General features: G+C 35.7%; 1 long non-coding RNA gene across 2 annotated transcripts in view; it reads right to left on the bottom strand.

Moving 5' to 3' along the window:
* Positions 1-23,007, bottom strand: part of LOC134759590 (uncharacterized) — a 146,123-nt gene that overhangs the window by 24,607 nt on the left and 98,509 nt on the right. The window contains exons 3-4 of one of the 2 annotated variants that reach the window (XR_010135983.1): positions 21,867-22,358; positions 13,870-14,023 (exon numbers count right to left, since the gene is read on the bottom strand). The exons of the other annotated variant lie outside the window; for it this stretch is intronic. This is a non-coding gene — a long non-coding RNA (uncharacterized LOC134759590). The remainder of the gene's footprint in view (positions 1-13,869; positions 14,024-21,866; positions 22,359-23,007) is intronic. 2 annotated transcript variants of the gene reach the window in all.

Below are 23,007 nucleotides of genomic sequence, written 5' to 3'. Positions count from 1 at the left end.
AAACATAACAACAGTCACCTTTATTCCAGTTCCCAACAAGTTCCTCATTTCTGTCTGATACCACCTCACTCTGGATTTCATTGTCTGTATCATTATTAGCATTTTGGTCAAAGCCATTCAACAAGTCTCTAGGGAACTCCAAACTTTTGCACATTTTCCTGTCTTCTTCTGAGCCCTCCAAACTCTTCCAAACTCTGCCTTTACCCAGTTCCTAAGTCACTTTCACATTTTGGGGTATCTTTTCAGCAACACCCCACTCTACTGGTACCAATTTATTAGTCTACTTTCATGCTGCTGATTAATACATATCCATGACTGGGTAATATACAAAAGGAAGAGAGGTTTAATGGACTTACTGTTCCACATGGCTAAGGAGGCCTTGCAACCATGGCGGAAGGCAAGGAGGAGCAAGTCACATCTTACATGGATGGCAGCAGGCAAAGAGAGAGATTGTGCAGGGAAACTCCCATTTTTAAAACCATCAGATCTCATGAAACTTATTCACTGTCATGAGAACAGCATAAGAAAGACCTGCCCCCATGATTCAATTACCTCCCGCCAGGTCTCTCCCACAACACATGGGAATTCAGGATGAGATTTGGTTGAGGACACAGCTAAACCATATCAATTACTGAGTATGTAACCTCTCAATCTTATGATATATATTTGATATTCTCATATTCAATTTCCATTGACTGTACACTTTCAGACTAATAGATTCACTATAGCATAATCAGCTTGGTGCTTTTAAATAGAAAAGTAATTCATATTAAAAATGATAGATTTTTAAAGCCTCTAATTATTTTAGTATCATCAAGTACCTTTTTGTTAACCAGATTTTATTATTATGTATATTTAATCTATAAGATGTAAAAGAATAGAATAGACAATATTCAATAGAACAAAATACAGATGAGTATCAGTAGTGACATCTGTTTGAGAAAAATGGACATTTAATTTAAGTCATTTAGTTCCATGATCTGGAAATGGCATCAACATTTCCTGGACATACCAATGTAACATGAATGAAAGGATTAGGCAGCAGGCAGTCTTAGAACATATCCACATTCTATGCCCCACTTCTTGAAGACATACTCAAGTAATTAAAAAATTCAGGAGAATATAAACGCAATTTCCCCAATGAAAACAATAACTGTTTGAAAAGTGGGGATCGTAATAGCATGCATGTGTAATATGATTTGTAACAAATAGTGGTAAGAAGTCTCATACTATAGAGAAAATGGGCATTAAGAAAAATCCAAATGGAAATACAAGAACCTGCTACTAGATAAGAGATTTACACCAACAAAGCACATTTTTCTTTAAAAATTCTCATGTATTAAGGGGCATTTTCCACAATGTGACTATCCAAAACCTGCCTAGATAAAATGCATTTTTAATAGTTCTGCCTAGATGATGACACATTCACAAAGTGAAATGTTAATTATCAAAGTGTTTGGTCCACTTGACACAGGCTAAGAAAATTGTAAAAAGTACTTCCAATGTTTTCAAAAATCAAATGTAAGATCCAATTTTATATATATGTATATGGTCTCTTGGTAAGGAAAGGACCATTTGAATGACTGAAGGTTTAGAGGCGACATAATGCACTTAACTTAAACTGAAAGATGCTATGTTCCCATCTTTAAGGCAAGACAGTTACATGAATGTGAGCAAGTTCTTTAATACTGTCGTGCCACATGATAGAATGTTAAAGTTGAAAAAGGAATCTAAACTTATCTTGCCAACTACCAACTTAATGTCCAGCCATCAACAGGGATTTGAAACTCTAGTGTCTCAATAGTTAACAAGTAACAGCAACGTATAAATGCGTATAATGGCTGTATGTAACAAATGATATGGCTATTGGCTAATTCAAATCTATATGTTTTGCCTAATATTATTCAATATGACATTGTCATATGCATTGTTGGCCAAATCCTTGCACTGCTCTGTAACATTTTGTTTGGTGGTTGTACAACCTCTGTGCTACATACAAAAATACAAAATACTAGGATTCTGTTTGTCATTGAATATTTTACAATTGTTTTAATGAATACGTGAAACAGAAAAAGAAAGCTATCTACCAAAGCAGCTGAAATCCTTTAACAAAACAAATGTGTCAGTCTAAGCGTCATCTTAAGAGTACTTCTAGATCTACATTTCCCGTTTCTAGAGCATTGCTACCACACCCTCAAATGTGGTCCCTGGACCAGGCAGCATCATCATCACTGGGAACTTGTTAGAAATGAGAAACCTGAAAAACCTGCCACCATAGAACACGTGAATCAGAAACTGCATTTTAACAAGATATTCAGGTAATTTTTATGAAACTTTAAAATTTGAGAAGCCTTATACTAAAAGATGTGATATAAAAATTAGATTTGACCAGGCATAGTGGCTCATGCCTGTAATACAAGCATTTTGTGAGGCCCAAGGTGTGCAGATCACCTGAGGTCAGCAGTTCGAGACCAGCCTGGCCAATATGGCAAAACCCTATCTCACTAAAAATACACAAATTAGCCGGGCGTGGTGGCAGGAGCCTGTAATACAAGCTACTTGGGAGGCTGAGGCATGAGAATCGCTTGAACCTGGGAGGAAAAAGTTGCAGTGAGACAAGATTGTGCCACTGCTCTCCAGCCTGGGCAACAGACTGAGACTCTGCATCAAAAAAAAAAAAAAAAAAAAGAAGAAGAAAAGAAATTAAAGTTAACCTACTGAGAAATAAATTATCTTTTCATATTTGTATCAAGAATTGAGAAGAATGAATATTCTGTTGATTTGGGGTGGAGAGTTCTGTAGATGTCTATTAGCTCTGCTTGGTCGAGAGCTGAGTTCAAGTCTTGAATATCCTTGTTAATTTTCTGTCTTGTTGATCTGTCTGATATTGACAATGGGGTATTAAAGTTTCCCACTATTATTGTGTGAGAGTGTAAATCTCTTTGTAGGTCTCTAAGAACTTGCTTTATGAATCTGGGTGCTCCTGTATTGGGTGCATATCTGTTTAGGATAGTTAGCTCTTCTTGTTGCATGAATCCCTCCACCATTATGTAATGCCCTCTTTGTCATTTGATCTTTGGTGGTTTAAAGTCCGTTTTCTCAGAGACTAGGATTGCAACCCTTGCTTTTTCTTGCTTTTCATTTGCTTAGTAAATATTCCTATATCCCTTTATTTTGAGCCTATGTGTGTCTTTGCCCGTGAGATGGGTCTCCTGAATACAGCACACCGATGGGTCTTGACTCTATCAAATTTGCCAGTCTGTGGCTTTTAATTGGGGCATTTAGCCCATATACATTTAAGGTTAATATTGTTATGTGTGAATTTGATCCTGTCTTTATGATGCTAGCTGGTTATTTGGCCCACTAGTTGATGCAGTTTCTTCATAGTGACGATGGCACCGTATAGCGCTTATTCTAAAATCAACCACATAATTGGAAGAAGAACACTTCTCAGCAAATGCAAAAGAACAGAAATCATAACAAACAGTCTCTCAGACTATAGTGCAATCAAATTAGAACTCAGGATTAAGAAACTCACTCAGAACTGCACAACTAAATGGAAACTGAAGAACCTACTCCTGAATGACTACTGGGCAAATAACAAAATTAAGGCAGAAACAAATAAGTTCTCTGAAACCAGCAAGAACAAAGACACAGCATACAAGAATCTCTGGGACACAACTAAAGAAGTATTAAGAGGGAAATTTATAGCACTAAGTGTCCACAGGAGAAAGCAGGAAAGCTCTAAAATCGACACCCTAACATCATAATTAAAAGAACTAGAGAAGCAAGAGCAAACAAACTGAAAAGCTAGCAGAAGACAATAAATAAGTAAGATCAGAGCAGAACTGAAGGAGATAGAGACACACAAACACAAAAAAAAACCCTTCAAACAATCAATGAATTCAGGAGCTGGCTTTTTGAAAAGATTAACAAAATAGACCACTAGCCAGACAAATAAAGAAGAAAAGAGAGAAGAATCAAATAAACACAATGAAAAATGATAAAGGGGAGATTACCACTAATCCCACAGAAATACAAACTATCATCAGAGAATACTATAGACATCTCTATGCAAATAAACGAGAAAATCTAGAAGAAATGGATAAATTCCTGGATACATACACCCTCCCAAGACTAAACCAGGAAGAAGTCAAATCCCTGAATAGACCAATAACAAGTTCTGAAACTGAGGTCGTAATTAATTGCCTACCAATCAAAAAAAGTCCAGGGCCAGACACAGTCACAGCTGAATTCTCCCAGAGGTACAACTTGGAGCTGAAACCATTCCTTCTGCAAGTGTTACAAACAATAGAAAAAGAGGGACTCCTTCCTAACTCATTTTATGAGTGTAGCATCACCCTAATACCAAAACCTGGCAGAGACACAACAAAAAAAGGAAATTTCAGGCCAATATCCCTGATGAACATCAATGTAAAAATCCTCAATAAAATACTGACAAACCAAATCCAGCAGCACAATAAAAAGCTTATCCACCACGATCAAGTCGATTTTATCCCTAGGATGCAAGGCTGGTTCAACATATGCAAATCGATAAATATAATCCATCACATAAACAGAAACAATGACAAAAACCACATGATTATCTCAATAGATGCGGAAAAGGCCTTTGATAAAATTCTACACCCCTTCATGCTAAAAACACTCAATAAAGTAGGTATTGCTGGAACGTATCTCAAAATAATAAGAGCTATTTATGACAAACCCACAGCCAATATCATATTGAATGGGAAAAAGCTGGAAGTATTCCTTTGAAAACCGGCACAAAACAAGATTGTCCTCTCTCACCACTCCTATTCAACATATTATTGGAAGTTCTGGCCAGGGCATTCAGGCAAGAGAAAGAAATAAAGCGTATTCAAATCGGATGAGAGACAGTTAAATTATCTCTGTTTGCAGATGACATGATCCTATGTCTAGAAAACCCCATCATCTCAGCCCCAAAACTCCTTAAGCTGAGAAGCAATTCAACAAAGTCTTAGGATACAAAATCTATGTGCAAAAATCACAAACATTCCTATACACCAATAATAGACAAACAGAAAGCCAAATCATGAGTGGAATCCCATTCACAATTGCTACAAAAAGAATAAAATACCTAGGAATAAAACTTACAAGGGAGGTGAAGGACCTCTTCAAAGGGAACTACAAACCCCTGCTTGAGGAAATAAGATAGGATACAAACAAATGGAAAAACATTCCATTCTCATAGATGGGAAGAATCAGTATCATGAAAATGGATATACTGCCCAAAGTAATTTATAGATTCAATGCTATTTCCATCAAGCTACCATTGACTTTCTTTACAGAATTAGGAAAAAACTACTTTAAACTTCATATGGAACCAAAAAAGAGCCCATATAGCCAAGACAATCCTAAGCAAAAATAACAAAGCTGGAGGCATGACACTACCTGACTTCAAACTATACTACAATGCTACAGTAACCAAAACAGCATGCTACTGGTACCAAAACAGACATATAGACCATTGGAACAGAACAGAGGCCTCAGAAATAACAGCACACATCTACAGCCATCTGAACTTTGACAAACCTGACAAAAACAAGCAATGGGGAAAGGATTCCCTATTTAGTAAACGGTGTTGGGAAAACTGGCTAGCCATATGCAGAAAACTGAAACTGGAACCCTTCCATACACCTTATAAAAAATTAGCTCAAGATGGATTAAAGATTTAAACATAGGCCCTAAAATCATAAAAACCCTAGAAGAAAACCTAGGCAATACCATTCAGGACATAGGCATGGGCAAAGACTTAATGACTAAAACACAAAAAGCAGTGGTAACGAAAGCCAAAATTGACAAATGGGATCTAATTAAACTAAAGAGCTTTTGCACAGCAGAAGAAACTATCATCAGAGTGAACAGGCAACCTACAGAATGGGAGAAAATGCTTGAAATCTATCCATCTGACAAAGGGCTATTATCCAGGATCTACAAAGAACTTAAACAAATTTACAAGAACAAAACAAACAAACCTATCAAAAAGTGGACAAAGGATATGAACAGACACTTTTCAAAAGAAGACATTTATACAACCATCAAACATATGAAAAAAAGCTCATCATCACTGATCATTAAAGAAGTGCAATCAAAACCACAATGAGATAGCATCTCATGCCAGTTAGAATGATGATCATTAAAAAGTCAGGAAACAACAGATGCTGGAGAGGATGTGGATAAATAGGAATGCTTTTACACTGTTGGTGGGAGTGTAAATTAGTTCAACCATTGTGGAAGACAGTGTGGTGATTCTCAAGGATCTAGAACTAGAAATACCATTTGATCCAGTAATCGCATTACTGGGTATATAACCAAAGGATTAGACATCATTCTACTGTAAAGACACATGCACACTATGTTTATTGCAGCACTATTCACAATAGCAAGGACTTGGAACCAACCCAAATATGCATCAATGTTAGACTGGATAAAGAAAATGTGGCACATACACACCATGGAATACTATGCAGACATAAAAAAGAATGAGTTCATGTCCTTTGCAGGGACATGGATGAAGCTGGAAACCATCATTCTCAGCAAACTAACACAGGATCAGAAAACCAAACACTGCATGTTCTCACTCATAAGTGGGAGTTGAACAATGAGAACATATGGGCACAGGGAGGGGAACATCACACACAGGGGCTTGTCAGGGGGTGGGGGGCAAGGGGAGGGATAGCATTTGGAGAAAAACCTAATATAGATGGTGGGTTGATGGGTGCAGCAAACCACCCTGGCACATGTATACCTATGTAACAAACCTGCATGCTCTGCACATGTATCCCAGAACTTGAAGTATATATATAAAAAAGAAGAACTGAGAAATGAGACACTGTAGAACTTATGGAATCTTCATTGCTTCAAAGTTTCAGAATTGTTTCTTTACCTTTCTGATGTGGATTAAGCACACTCTTTCCAAAAGTAAAAGGAAAAGACTGCATGACCTCTTAGTTGTGGTCCAGCCCTGCATTCTTAGGATCACCTGTGTTAGCTTGAAACTCTGTGTCATTTTAAATAGCTGCATTCACATAATGGATTTCAATTTCTTCCTTTCCTTGAGGGGGTGGGAAAAGGTTGAAAGTTCAGCTTTCATTTACACAAAACAATTTAAGCTGAACACTCCACAAGACTATTGGCTTTAAGAAAAAGTATTTCCCAAGCATTGTAGATAAAAATAAGTATTCTTGGTAAATATGAGTTCAGACCACCGATGAAATAAATGCTTTTTATTCATTAGTCAGTTTATAAGCCTAAAATGGAACTCTTAGCATACCTTCTCAGTTTTGATTCTTTTAGGATAATTTTGTGCATATAATTTGTAAATCCTCTGCAGAAAAATATTTTCAGGTACTTCTGAAACACATCCTTTTAATGTTAAACACAAGAAAATCTTGAATATTTCCTTTAAAAGGTGAGTATGCTGTCTTATTTTAAACATTCACTGGAGAAGTACTCAATTCTAGGTAAATAATCACCTCATCAATCAAGTGTTACTATTTAGGATTAAATTTGCAAATGTACCATTTTGTGTCATTAAACATGTTTAGCATGCTGTTTTCCTCTATAAGCCCTCATTTCCCAGCATAGTGCTTAAGGTTACATGCATAAGAAATGTCTCAAAGTGGATAAAGATGGCCCAAACTCATCTCTTTACTCTTGCATAGAAATACCTCTTCTTATTGGTGTGTTATGTATACTGTATTAGAAAATGAACCTCAACCTTCTTGTCATACTGAGAGGAGACTATCTAATAAAAAGTAAATTCATTCAAGACAGTCAATCCATATTCATGTAATTATAACTTTTAGAAAATCCTGTAAGTAGGCTGGGCATGGTGGCTCATGCCTGTAATCCCAGCACTATGGGAGGCTGAGACGGGCGGATCACTTGAGATCAGGAGTTTGAGACCAGCCTGGCCAACACTGTGAAACTCCAAGCCAGGCGTGGTGGCAGGCAACTGTAATTCCAGCCAGGCTGAGGCACAGAATTGCTTGCACCCAGGGGCAGAGGTTTCAGTGAGCTAAGATCGCACCACTGCACTCCAGCCTGGGTGACAGAGCAAGACTCTGTCTCAAAAAACAAAAACAAAAACAAAAAAAAAGAAAAGAAAATCCTCTAAGTAGCCAAACATGACTGTTGCATATGGATGCTACCTCATCAGGAATTTTCTAGGAGCCAGCTGGAAAGCTGACATTTTGACCTTGCAGGCACAGTAAATCTTCTCTTCTCTGTTATCATCTACTTGTAGCAGCAGGCAGAATACTTCTTATTACTCTCCCATTTTCTCTACTTGAAACTTTTTTTTTGTTTGTTTGAGACAGAGTCTCACTCTCTTGCCCGGACTGGAGAACGGTGGCCTGATCTCAGCTAACCGCAACATCCGCCTCCCAGGCTCAAGGGATTCTCCCACCTCAGCCTCCAGAGTAGCTGGGATTACAGGTACATGCCACTACTACCTGGCTAATTTTTGTATTTTTAGTAGAGACAGGGTTTCACCACGTTGGCCAGGCTGGTCTCCAGCTCCTGACCTCCCACCCACCTTGGCCTCCCAAAGTGCTGGGATTACAGGCATGAGCCACCTCGCCTGGCCTACTTGAAACTTTCTTAACCCACAGTTTATTGGGCATTGAGGAAGAGCTATGAAAAAAGGTATTATTTTGTGGTTGATAATAAAATTGCAGGTCAATGTTATCTTTTATGGAAAGATTGCTGTGGCTCAGCAAACTAATTTTGAAAATGGACCTTAACTTTTATCATTAAGAAAACTATTTTTGTTAAGAAAATGAAAGGTAATTTGATACTGTGACTCTCTCAAAGAATGCAAGCATTTATTCATCTTAATTCAAATATGAAGACAAGATAAAGTCTTCATGTAAACATGAGGTGGTGAGGAGATACAATCCTGTGGCTGTGTGTGTGTGCACACACACATACACACACACATACACACACACTCAATATTGACAATTATGAAAATCCCAGCCACCTACTTCACTTTCTCTGTGTTTCTATCTCTCAGATGATTCAGAAAAGTGAGGAAGAGAAAGTGGATTTGCACCATAGATTATAATCCAAATGGTGCATATTGTGGAGTTATCTTTAGTAATAATTCAGTTACATTTGTTTTACACACTCACTGTTTGTTGGCATGCACATACAGAGCTATCCAGTAAACACTTCAACTAGTATCACCAATTAATATAGTGGTGTTATGGGCTGAATTTTGTCCCACCAAAAAAGATACTTTGAAGTTTTAACTCCTAGTACCACTGAATGTGATCTTATTTAAAAATAGTCTTTACATAAGTAATTCAATAAAAATGAGCTCATTAGGATTGGCCGGAATCCAATATAACTGATACCTTAAAAAGGATAAAATTTGGACTAAAGATAGATATGAATGGAGGCAAGAAAATGTGAAGACACACAGAGAGAACATCATATGAAGGAGAAGGCAGATTGGAATGACACATCTATAAAGAAAGGAGCACCAAAGATTTCCACCAAACCACCAGAAGCTAGAAGAGAGGCACATGCCAGATCATCTCTCAAAGCTGTCAGAAGGAACCAGCCATGCTGACACCTTCATTTCAAATTTATAATCTCCAGAAGTTGGAGACAATAAATTTCTGCCATTCAAGCCATTCAATTTGTGATGCTTTGTTATGGTATCTCTGGGAAACACAGATGGGTTGTGATGTGTAGGATCATGTTACAGCATTAAACTAGATCTTTGGCAGACAGGAAGTTATTGAAATACAGACTTGCAAATGAATAAATGGTACCTTTTGAGAAACCAAAAATATATACAAAACTTTTAAAAACTGGCTAGTTATCAATCTAAATTTGACTCAGAAAGATTTCCTAAAGAACTCCATGGAATCTCCTGAGATTGCATAAAAATGAACACTCAACTCTAGTTAGACCTATTAAAATGTATCAGGACCTTTTTTGATGTTGCATGGTGTTGACAATATTAAAGATTCAATATGTTCAACAGACCTAAACCAAGGCAGAGAGGTTTCTGCAAGTCTTTTCTCTTTGTTGTATTAAAAAATAATCCACAGTCGGGCACAGTGGCTCACACCTGTAATCCCAGCACTTTGGGATGCCAAGGCGGGCGGATCACAAGGTAAGGAGATCGAGACCATCCTGGCCAACATGGTAAAACCCTGTCACTACTAAAAATACAAAACATTAGCTGGGTGTGGTGGCACGTGCCTATAATCCCAGCTACTCCAGAGGCTGAGGATGGAGAAAGGTTTGAACTTGGGAGGCGGAGATTGCAATGAGCTGAAATTGCACCACTGCACTCCAGCCTGGCTACAGAGAGAGTCTCCATCTCAAAAAACAAAAACAAAAACCATGAGAAGTACGCTTTTTAGACACCCTGCTTCAATATTATATTTACTAGGCTCTTGCTATGGATGAGATACAATGCTAATGACTATTTCATAACTAGTAGGCTAGATTATACTTCAGTAAGAAACAGCCCCCAAAGCTAAATAGCATATCATGCCAGGAGGTTGATTTCTTCTCCAGCAGCATATCTATCATAGGTCAAGTGGAGGCTCTGCACCAGGCTTCTTCACTTCTGGTGGAAGGGCCACAAAGAAGCTACCATTTACATTTATCTTGAGAGAAAAAAAATGGATGTTCTGTGAAGTCTTTGCAGACAATTAAATGTTCTGATCTGAAATTGTCAAGTCACTTCTGTTCATAAGCAATTGACCAGAACTAATCATTTGCCCCCATCCAAACATGAGGTGGCAAGGCAATGCAATTGTACCCTCTGCCCAGAAAGCAGATATTATAAATATTTGGTAAAGAGCACTAATAGCTGTCAAAATGATTTCACTTGCATGCATTTGGAGGTACAGAATTGTGACTCTGGGCCAGGATTATATAGTTGGAAAGTGGTGCTTCTGAGATTTGGACCCTGATCTACTTAGCTCAAGAGCGTCTAATATCGATACTATAATGTTTCTATTTTTTTTCACATCTGAGCTTTTCTATGAAAATTGAAGTTACAGTAGAAACGGAAAGATAATGAATAAAAGATAAACAGTGGAAAATGAAATGAGTAAATATGAAAAAAATGAAATTCTATGTTTCATCTATTAGTAATTTACCCTCTTCTTTGAGATTTTATTTGGTTTAATTTTCAAGATGTAAATTTTTAAATACATTTGATATTTTATATGGATAATGCGTTTCATTTTTTTATTTGTACTCAAGAAAAATGCTTTTTCCCCTAAAATCACATCCTGTGCCCCACAGTATTCTATGATGATATTGCTTATTTCTATTAAACAAATGACTCCCTGCAGTGTTACTTTCAGATGAGATCGTATCAGCTTTCATAAGCTGAGACAAGTAGGGGTTGTGCACAAATGAGATCTCTGAGGAAAATCTAGATACTAGAAGAAAATACTTTCAGGGACTCAATAAATAACATTTGGAGGTGATTAAATAACAACAAAAAGAATTCTTCACTCTTAGCAAGCTGTTAAAATTCAACATCACAGTACTTATTTTAGATGAAATTAAACCAAAATTCTGGATTGTAACAATCTTTGTGTTCATTCTCATTTGTATAAGTTATAAAAACTCCAGGAACTAGCTAGATTTAAAAATTACAACAGAACACTAATATTTTGGTTTGCACTAATTTACTTACAACATGATAGGGGTATTTTATCCCCTCAAGATTTTCTTATATTTGTATTACTAATAAAGTATTTCTGTTTCTCTCTCTCAATATAAAAGTGAGTTAAAATGAGACTATATACGGATACCTAATCCATACTGTGAATTGCTCATACTATTAAACTATACAAATGCCTCAATTAATAAAATATTATGTGAGGACAGTTTTTAAGTCATGCCTTACAAAGGCATTTAGATTTATTAGAATTGCCTGAATATGGGAATAGGAAAATGTAGCTCATGATATTTCTGCTTAATATGAGAAAGATCTTTATAAAATTATAATTGTCCAACAATGTAAAAGGCTTCAGTAGATAGTACTGAGCTCTAAAATCTTAGAAAGGCTTAAAGCAAAGATTTAAACATTTCCATAGAATTATTGGAGAAGGAATCATGATAGGAAACTGACCAAAGACAGATAAGTTCTGTTTCCATTCTAAGATTCTATGATGCAGCTAATCATACAATGCAAATACTCAGCAAACACCATTCAGCACTTAGCCCTTCTCATGTCTGGGCAGCCTGGCCAACCCAGAAAAAACTTAATCAATTTCAGTAAATTCTATGAGCAAAAGATGTAGACATGGTCACCTCAAGATGTAACGTCAGTTTACGTTAGCTCTAATAAATGGAAAAACAATGATGTTGGAAGTAGGGTTTTGAACACTCTGAATCGCCACAGTAGAAGACAAAAAAAAAAAAAAATGACCAAATTAAAGTATGCAGGGTTTGAGAAAGAGGAGGTCACATTAAATGAGAAAAAGGCAGAAGGTAGAGAAAAAAACAGATTATTGAAGTTGGGAAAAAGGACATCCTACTGTCAGGTTGTACCCTGTTATCAGGCAAGTGCTTTGTGAATAATAATGAATAAAAGATTAAAAATCCCTTTTCAAAGATCGAGCTCCTACCAGCTCCCTAGGGAGGGGAGAAAGGGACTTAGCTGTTATGATGGTAACTTTGAACATCTCAGGCACTTAGCTAGCCCCCTCCTGGGCCTAAAAGACCAAATCAAGTCCATTAAATACTTAAGTTTTAAAAGCTCTCTAAGTTTTATCCTCTGAATGTGTGGATTTTAATGGTAGCTTGAAAAAGTTTAATGAACAGTTCTGGGAGGGTAGTCAGATATACAAAGTACATAAATGTATTTTTATTATTCACAATTTAATGTACCAAAGTACCTCTCAAATACTCTGGCATTTTAAAAACAGCTTGTTTAGAAAAAAAAAATGTTATGTTATTGTAAGTCAAGAAGAAGAAGATTCATGAGGGCTATAAACCCTGGAAAAAAAAAACAATCTGCAAAGGCCCAAAGAAAACCCCAACATATCATTAATACATTACATAGTGCCTTTCAATTCAAATATAATGACCTCAGCACAAAGGACAAAATATATATAAGAAGAGATCGATTTATACATCATTTGAATCAAGCCATTTCTATTTGACAAATTTATCAGTGCAAGCAACAGTGTACCAGGTTAACAGAGGAAGTAGAAGACAACTTATCTCATAAATATAACAGACCCTATAAAGGTAAATTGATCAATTTAATTTAAATTGATAAAAATGCCCCTGGAAATCATCTCTCTCTCTCTCTGTCTCTTCTCTGTCCTCTCCCCTCTCCTCTCTCCTCTCCCCACTCCTGTCTCTCTCTTCCCCCCTTCCCTCTTTCTCTCTCCCCCCTCCTCTCTGTCTCCTCTTTCTCTCCCCTCCTTCTCTCTGCTGTCTTTCTCCTCTTCTCTCTCCCCCTCTCTCCTCTCTCTCTCCTCTCTCTCTTCTCTCTTCTCTCCCCCCTCCTCTCTCTCTCCTCTCCCTTCTCTCCTCTCTTTCTTCTCTCTCTCTCTCCCCACTCTCTTCTCTCTCTTTCTCTCCCACTCTATCTCTCTCCTGCCACCCCCAAAATGACTGGGCTTTGATAACAATATGCTGGAGGAAATGTGGAATTGGGGGTACTCTGATTTAAAGGAACATTTTTTCACAGATACTGGAAATTTGAGTATTGTTATGCATTTCCCTCGATGGTATGCCAGGACTTCGGGGGGCTAAGATCTACAGCAAAAGACTATCGTTCTCTCTCTCAATATACAAGTGAGTTAAAATGAGACTATATACAGATACCTATATACAGATACAGAGCCTCCATATTTTAGTCAACATAATCCTGAAACCTCCACCACCCCTGCTATGTACCAGGCACATCTGCTTCTAGGTTGCCCATTGTCAAACTTCCTGCTGGAGACAATCTGTCAATCAGTACAGCACAGCACTTGACCTAAGTGAGAAATCAAGCCAAACAAGTCATCACCAAGAAGCTGGCTCCAAATGTACAGCTTATTATTTATAACATTATCTAATAGGTTAAGCAAAACCATAATTAAGTTATTTTCAGTTTCTGTCTCTACAGGTCATTGTAAATATGCTTCCCATTACAACTATTCCTTAATCTTTTGTTCATTATTCCCCATGTATTTGTGAACATTCAACCTCCATTATGGTGTTTGAAAATCACAATGACCTTAATAAGATCAAAAAGATTATTGAATTGTATATTATATATATTGACATGTAGGCATGAATTATTTAGTATTTTTGCACTCTGAAGTGTCATTTACCCAATCCTTAAGTTAAGTGGAGGGTGTTCGGTAGTTCAGTCATAATGAAGTTTGAGCCACAAAATAGCATTTAGAACAACAGAAAGGTGATTGAAATGGTCATTGTTGGATTTCTTTTATGCAACAGTGAGAGATGCATTCCTTCTTTTGTGTCATCATCCTGAGCTCACACACATAAGAACTAGGTAGGATCTGGGTGATTTAAAAGACTTGCTATCCAACTGGAACATATTCAGACAAGGCATTTATTGATTCTTCTTTTTCTAAGTCAGTAGGGTGGCAAAGGAAGCATCATGTGAGTTTAAATATGGTGACTACATCATACAGAAATGTGTATTTTCATTTGTTGCTTCTAAGAAGAGACAGTGAATAAAAACAATTCATCCACAGTAATTTATCTGGCAGGCATTGAACAATTGTTTAGTTCAGAATTTCTATACCCTAGTTCAGTGAAGCTTGAAATCACAGTATTATTTCTTATTTTGCTCATATGTTATCTGTATGCTTGAATGTATTGCTAAATGGATTTGAATGTGAACTATCAGTATTAAGTAGAAAGTTTTTTTTTTTTTTTTGCATGATTAGAGCATCTTTCATGTAAATATTCTGGGTTGTGCCAGAAAATTTTATAGAGCATGTTAGATTATTGTGTTATGCTTCTTTCTTCCGGGTTTCTGAGAAGAGGGCCTTACACTAACAGTCAAGATAACACACAGAAAAAATGTGTTTTTGTTTATGTTATGTTAGTTAATAAAATATTATATATTTTCAACAATTTTGAAGTATTTCTCTGCCGGCCAACCTCATTTCAAAGAGGTCACATTGTGTCTAAACTTCAACTTCAAATTATCAACATGGGCACACTTGCTCCTGCTCATTGACAACACCACCAGTCATGTAGTTACTCAAAAGCTACAGCAGCTCAAAGGTAGAACATTCTGATGTGGGTGATTAGCCCACCTTCCTTCTTCTGAGATAGGTATCATGTTATTGAGTACAAACCCATGAAACAGACTCAAAGACAAAGCAGCAAATCAGGTAAATTAGAAGAGCAGAATGGGAATAACAGTTAAATACTGAGTGTTTGAAATACTTATAAAATTGCATAGCTAGAAGGCATCTTGAATGTGATTTAGTTTAATTATCTAATTCTGTAGATAAGAAATGTAGGTCTCATATATTGAGTAAGCCAATGAAATACAAAAATAAGCTTTAGTTGGACAGGGCGCGGTGGCTCACATCTGTAATCCTAGCACTTTGGGAGGCCGAGGCGGACAGATCATGAGGTCAGGAGTTCAAAACCAGCCTGACTAACATGGTGAAACCCCATCTCTACTAAAAATACAAAAATTAGCCAGGTTTGGTGGTGTGTGCCTGTAATCCCAGCTACTCAGGAGGGTGAGGCAAGAGAATTGCTTGAACTCAGGAAGCAGAGGCTGCAGTGAGCCAAGATCGGCCACTGCACTCCAGCCTGGGTGACAGAGGGAGACTCCGTCTCAAAAATAAAATAAAATAAAATAAAATAAAATAAAATAAAATAAAAATAAGTTTTAATTGAACAATATAAGTTGTTAAAAAAATGACAGCACCATACAACTGTCCTCAGAGAGGAGTAGCCAGGAGTTTCATACAAATTGTCCAAAGATATGTAGCAAATTAGGGCTTAATATAGTATGAGATTCATTTAGAAAGGATCAGTGTGGCACCTGATGGCTGATACATGGCAACAAAAGCACAAAACTTTTGAAGACAAGTAGTTGTGGTTCCTAATGGCCCAGTGGCAATTACCCAAGCCAGTGGATAAAAATATTGGACGCCTGGATAATCTTTCTAGAAAAACAGGTGATATGTTAGAACTCTTACAAACTAGGCTACATTTTAGGGCAGATTTTCTGTTTTAAGACAAATTTAGAATGCTGAGTGGTTTTAAGTTGGTAGGCCAGCAATACCAGCACAGAGAAAACTGCAGGAGAATAGACATTGAAATTTTCAGGAATTATTTCAGTCTTACTGATCAATTCTATTTTAATGTGGTTGTAATTTGCCTGCTCTGTGTTTGTGCTTTTGTTTTTGTGCCCCATGTACTTTCATTTAAATTCCAACACTTTAAAAATCAGGAAAATTCACATTAAAACCTGGATATTTCTCTTTTCTTCTTTTTCTTTTTTTTTTTTTTTGGTAGTCTCACTCTGTCGTCACTCAGACTGGAGTACACCAGTGCAATATCAGCTTACTGTAACTTCCACTTCCTGGGTTCAAGCGATTCTCCTCCCAATTAGCTGTGATTACAGGCGCCTGCCACCACGGCTGGCTAATTTTTATATTTTTAGTAGAGACGGGGTTTCACCATGTTGGCCAGGCTGGTATCAAACTCCTGACCTCAAGTGATCCGCCCACCTTGGCCTTCCAAAGTGCTGGGATTACAGGTGTGAGCCACCATGATTAGTTGATATTTAGCTTTTCTTTACTCCCTATTTTTTTCATCTTAAAACCAAGGATCAGCTATAACTTAATCATCTCATTTGAGCTATTGATTTTGTTGTATCTAGCACATTTATTATATATACCTGTAGGCTTTTGAGTCTCTGTATCTCAATTTATACTACATAGGGATAATCAGTAACATCATAATACATATTTTAATTATCATTTCATCACATTCATGTTTTGAAAGATCATTGTTTCTACAAATGTATATTATTAACTGTTTAGGTCATTTCTAGAATAGCAGCTATGATATATTGCAAAAAACGGTTCAAATTACCCTCCCTGTATCCAAGCCTTTTATATTGTAACACAGTAGTACTATTTGTCTGTGACTGTAGTCTCAGCCATATAACTTGCTCTGGCAAATCATACTTGCCACAAATGTAAGGATACTTGCCACATGCAGAGGTAGGAAAAAGCACTTGGACATTTATGTTTTGCCATTCTTGAATCTCTGCCAATGCTAGACATGCTCAGGGTGGCCTGCTGGAGCAAAAAACATGTGAATTACAGCTGAGTTGTACTAGTTGTTCCAACTGGGGACCTCCGTGTTTAGCCAACAGTCAAATGAAGAGTGTGCATGTGTGTAAATCCAGCTCACTTCAGAGCAGTAGAATTGCCCAGCTGAGCCCAACTAAAATAGTTAACCTTTGAGTTTGTGAGCTAAATAAAAGTGTATTGTTTTATTCCACTGAATTTGATGTTATTTGTTGAGCAGCACTATTGGAGCAATAAATTACTGTTACGGAAAGAAATTTTTACTTAAAAGTGAAATGCTATTGTAACAAAACCTAGAACCCTTTGGACTTGCTTTGAGATTAGACAGCATGGGACAAAGAAACTGTTAAGGGAAGTAAGAAACATGGCAAGAAAGCTATTATTGAAAGGATAGAATAAACGGCAACTTATATTTCGTAGTGGCAAAAATTTTGGTAAAATTGTTACCTGTGGTACCTTGAAAGAAAAAATGTCTCCTTCAAGAAATTTTAGACTTGGGAGAAGATATTTTCAGATAAAATGTTGGTAGCATTTTACTAAGTTGTTTTCTTTTTCTATAAATATATACTACAAGGAAAGATCTTAAAACGAAAGAAAGAAAGAGAAAGAAAGAGAAAGAAAGAAAAAGAAAGAAAGAAAGAAAGAAAGAAAGAGGGAGGGAGGGAAAGAAAGAAAGAGATGGTCATATGGTTTTTGTTTTTGGTTTTGTTTATGCGATGAATCACATGCATTAGTTTACATTTGTTGAACCAACCTTGCATCCCAGGAATGAAACCTACTTGGTCATGGTTGATTAGGTTTTGATGTGCTGCTGGATTTGGTTTGCCAGTAGATTGTTGAGGGGTTTTTGTTTGCTTGTTTGTTTGTTTGTTTGTTGTGTTTTTGTTTGTTTGTTTGTTTTGGTGTCTCTGTTCAGGAATGGATATTGACCTGAAGTTTTCATTCTTTGTTGTGTCTCTGCCAGGTTTTGGTAACAGATGATGCTGGCCTTATATAATGAGATAGGCAAGAATCCCTCCTCTTCAATTTTTTTTGAATAGTTTCAAAATTAAGCTAGAATCATACCAGCTCTTGTTTATACTTCTGGTAGAGTTTGGCTGTGAATCCATCAGGTGCTGGGCTTTTTTTAGTTGGTAGAAATATTTCAATTTACTTTTATTATTGATTCAGATCAGGAGCTTGTTATTGGTCTGTTCAGGGATTTAATTTCTTCTTGGCTTAATCTTGGGAGGTTATATGTTTCCAGGAATTTATCCATTTCTTCTATTTTTTTTTAGTTTGTGTGATCAAAGGTATTCATAGTACTCTCTGAGGTTTTCTTGTGTTTCTGTGGGGTTGGTAGTAATGTCTCTTTTGTCATTTGTGATTGTGTTTATTTGGATCCTCTTTCTTTTTTCTTTATTAATCTAGCTAATGGTATATCTTATTTTTTTCAAAATATCAAATCTTGGATTTGTTAATATTTTGTACATTTTTTCCATATTTTTTTTCAATTGTCCTCTGATTTTGGTTATTTCTTTTTTCTTGCTAACTTTGGGGTTAGTTTGCTCTGTTTTATTGGTTGCTCTATATGTGATGTTAGGCTGATAATTTGGGATATTTCTATCTTTTTGATATGGATATTTACTACTATCAACGTTCCTCAGCACTGCTTTAGCTATGTCCTTGATATTCTGGTATGTTGTATCTTTGTTCTCATTAGTTTCAAAAAACTTCTTGATTTCTGCCTTGATTTATTTATTTGCCCAAACGTCATTCAGGAGCAGGTTGTTTTTCCATGTAATTGTATGGTCTTGAGCAATCTTCTTAGTATATAGTTCTATTTTAATTGTGCTGTGTTTTGAGAATGTGGCTGGTATGACTTCTGGTCTTTTGAATTTGCTGAGTATTATTTTATGTCTCATTCTGTGGTCAGTTTCAAGGTGGAGAGTTCTATAGATGCTTATTATGTCCATTTGGTCAACTATTGAGTTCAGATTCTGAATATATTTGTTAATTTTTTTACTCCATGATCTGTCTAATAATTCCATTTGGGTGTTGAAGACTCTTGATGTTATTGTGCGGTTATCTAAGTCTCTTCATAGATCCCTAAGAACTTGCATTATGAATCTGGGTGTTCCTGTGTTGGGTGCATACACATTTAAAATGGTTAGATCTTGTTGAATTGACTTCTTTACCATTATGTAGTGCTCTTGTTTCTCTTTTTTAATCTTTGTTGGCTTAAAGCCTGTTTTGTCTTAAATTAGAATAGCAACGCATGCCTTTTTTCTGTTTTCTGTTTGCTTGGTAGATTTTTCTTTATTACTTTACTTTGAGCCTATGGGTGTCACTGCATATGAGATCGGTCTCTTGAAGACTGTAAGGCTTAGGTCTTGCTTCTTTATCCAACTTGTTACTCTATGTCTTTTATTTGGGGCATTTAGCTTGCTTACATCCAAAATTAGTAATAATAAGTATGGATTTAATTCTGCCATCATGTTATTATCTGATTATGATGAAACCTTGTTTGTTTCATTGTTTTATAGCATCACTGGTCTATGTATTTAAGTGCATTTTTTTTAGTGGCTGGTAATGTCTTTCTTTTCCATAGTTAGTACTCCCTTCAAGATATCTTGTAAGACTGGTCTGTTGGTAATTAATTTCCTTAGCATTTGCTTGTCTGAAAAATATCTTATTTCTTCTCTGCTTATGAAGCTCAGTTTGGCTGGATATAAAATTCTTGATTGGAAATGAACAACAGCAATGAGAGAAATGAGGAATGAGAGAAAGAAATTAGCAATATTCTGTTATTATAAGTTACTTGAACTACCTGTGAGGAGATTTAGCATTATTTTAAAGTTAACTTGAATTAGTTGCAAAGGTATATTACTTACTCTGAAAAAACCATAAAAATAAAAAATTTAAAAAGTAGTATAACTGATATGCTAAGATAGAAGAAACAATGATGTAATATAAAATGCTCAATTAATATCACAAATCAGAAAAAGTGTGGAAGACAGAAACAGGAATAAAGATCAAAAACAACAAATAGAAAACAGTAGCAAATATAGTAATATTAATTCAACTATATCAATAATCAACTTAAATATCAATGGTCTAAATATACCAATTAAAAGACAGAGATTGTCAGAGTGGATTAAAAAATATGATTGAATTACAGTTGACCTTTGAACAACATGGGTTTGAACTGCACAGGTCTACTTATATGTGAATTTTCTTCTGCCTCTGCTGCCCCTGCGACAGAAAGACCAACTTATCCTCTTGCTGTTCCTTCTAAGCCTATTCAACATGAAAACAATGTGGATATAAATTGTTATGATTATCAATTATCCATTTCAATGTAATGAATAGTAATAAGCTTTCCCTTCCTTACAATTTTCTTCATAATATTTCCTTTTCCGTAGCTTACTGTATTGTAAATATGTAATATACACCACATATAGCATAGAAAATATGTGTTGATTGACTGCCAGTCAATAGTGTCCTGTAAGTACTTAAGTTTTGGGAGAACCAAAATTATGCATGGATTTTCAATTGTGCATGGTCTCAGTGACCCTAACCTCATGTTATTCAAAGGTCAACTGTGTTTTTTGTCGACAAGAAAAAACATCTTAAATATAAAAACACATGTGAATTAGAAGTAAACGGGTGGAGAAAGATATAACATGCTAACATTAAGCAAAAAAAGTTGAAATGATTATATTAATTTCAGACATAGAAGATTTTAGAGAAAGAAAATTTTTCAGGGATTAAGAGAGGTATTACATAAAAACAAAAGGGACGATATCACAAGAAGACATAACAATCTTTAATGTATAGCACTTAACAGCAAAGCATGAAAGTACTTGGGGTAAAAACTGATAGAATTGCAAGGAGAAACAAGTAAATTTACTATTATGGTTTGAGCTGTAACAACACCGTATCAGAAATGGGTAGATCCAGCACACAGCAAATCAGTAAGAACACAGCTGAGTTCAACACCATCAGTCAATGAGACATAATTGATATTTACTAACTACTTCAGCCCACAGCAGAATACGAGCTCATAATGAATATTCACCAAGATAGACCACATTCTAAGCTATAAAACACACCTTACTCAGAAAGAATATAAATCATCCAGTGTATATTCTCAGATCACAATAAAATTAAACTAGAAATCTGTAGCAGAAAGATAATTGAATAAACTCAAAATACTTGGATATTAAACAACACACTTTGAAGTAACACATGGATCAATGAAGAACTTTCCAGAGAAATTAAAAAATATTTTGAACTACATGAAAATGGAGCTATAATCTTTCAAAATTTGTAGGGGGCAGTGAAAGCAAATGTTAGAGAAAAAAATCGTAGCATTGAATGCAAATATTCATTTCTCTCATACCTAAGCATATACTTACATACACACACACACACACACACACACACACACAATATATAGTCAAGCACGTTATCATTATTTTAAATAAATGTTTACCTGTTAGATCAATTAAAACTAAAAAAAAGTTTTTATTTTACCTTCACTTATTCATTTTTCTGATGCTCTTCCTTTTTTAAGGTATATCTTCATGCAGATCCAAGTTTCTGATCTATATCATTTTCCTTCTCATTAAAGAACTTATTTTAATATTTCCTGCAAGGCCTCTGGAAGTGGTCAATTTTAATGAAAAATTTAACTCCCTCTGTTGTTTTTCTTAGTATTCCAGCAAGCTTCTTGGTCTTATTTTTCTTATTATCAGAAAATTGTTGTGCCTATTTGGCTGGACGGACTAATTGGCATACATACTAAAAGTTTTCAAACTCATATGTAGAGTCTCCGGATGGATGAATTACACTGTTTTTGTGTGTCCTTTGATTTCATTAATAAATCTACTCAAAATCTACTCATTTCAAAGTCTCAAGTATTTGCTACGTGCCAGTAATTTTGACAAATGAAGAAAATAACATGATTTAATAGTCAATATATTATAGTTCAAAGTTCTTCTGATGATCTTCTTCAAAACAAGTGACCTAAAAAACATTATCAATGTTTACATTTCACATTCTTTCAAAACTTATTTTGCTCCCTATAGTAATAGCCTATGACAGAAAGAATTGATAGAATTGATAACATTTTCCAAATACTCAACTCTCATTTTCAAGATATACTTTGTTTATCATTATGCAAAATTTCTCAAATTCTCTTATTCACCTCTCAATAAAACTTTTACTACTATGACTACCAGGGATAAAAATATTATCAAAACTTCTTATAGATGGGATTCAGTGCTCTTTTTTCCTGTTATTTATCATGTCTTAAGAATATCATGTGCCCACAAATACTTAATATACACATCAAAAGGCTATTATTTATATTTAGACTTTTGCCAGCAGCAATAATTAATATAGACTCTCTAGATTGTCCCAAAACTGTCTTTAAAAGGGTTTCTTTTAAAAGTCAGATGCTAATTTGGCTTCCAGCAGTCATCTCTTTTATTTGCATAAATTCTGTAAAATACTCAGATTTCTGTCTTTCTCAGTTCCTTTCAAATATAAATAATGTGTGCCCATATTTGCACTAAGAAGTATATTAAATACATATACACTGAATACATATATCGGGTAATTTCAATATACAGTTAAATATTCCGATTTCTGACAATTAATGACCTGGCAAAGT

The sequence above is a fragment of the Pongo abelii genome, chromosome 11 (genome assembly GCF_028885655.2).
Source record: "Pongo abelii isolate AG06213 chromosome 11, NHGRI_mPonAbe1-v2.0_pri, whole genome shotgun sequence".
NCBI classification, from domain to species: Eukaryota; Metazoa; Chordata; class Mammalia; order Primates; family Hominidae; genus Pongo; species Pongo abelii.
This window is presented reverse-complemented; position numbering and strand designations above follow the sequence as displayed.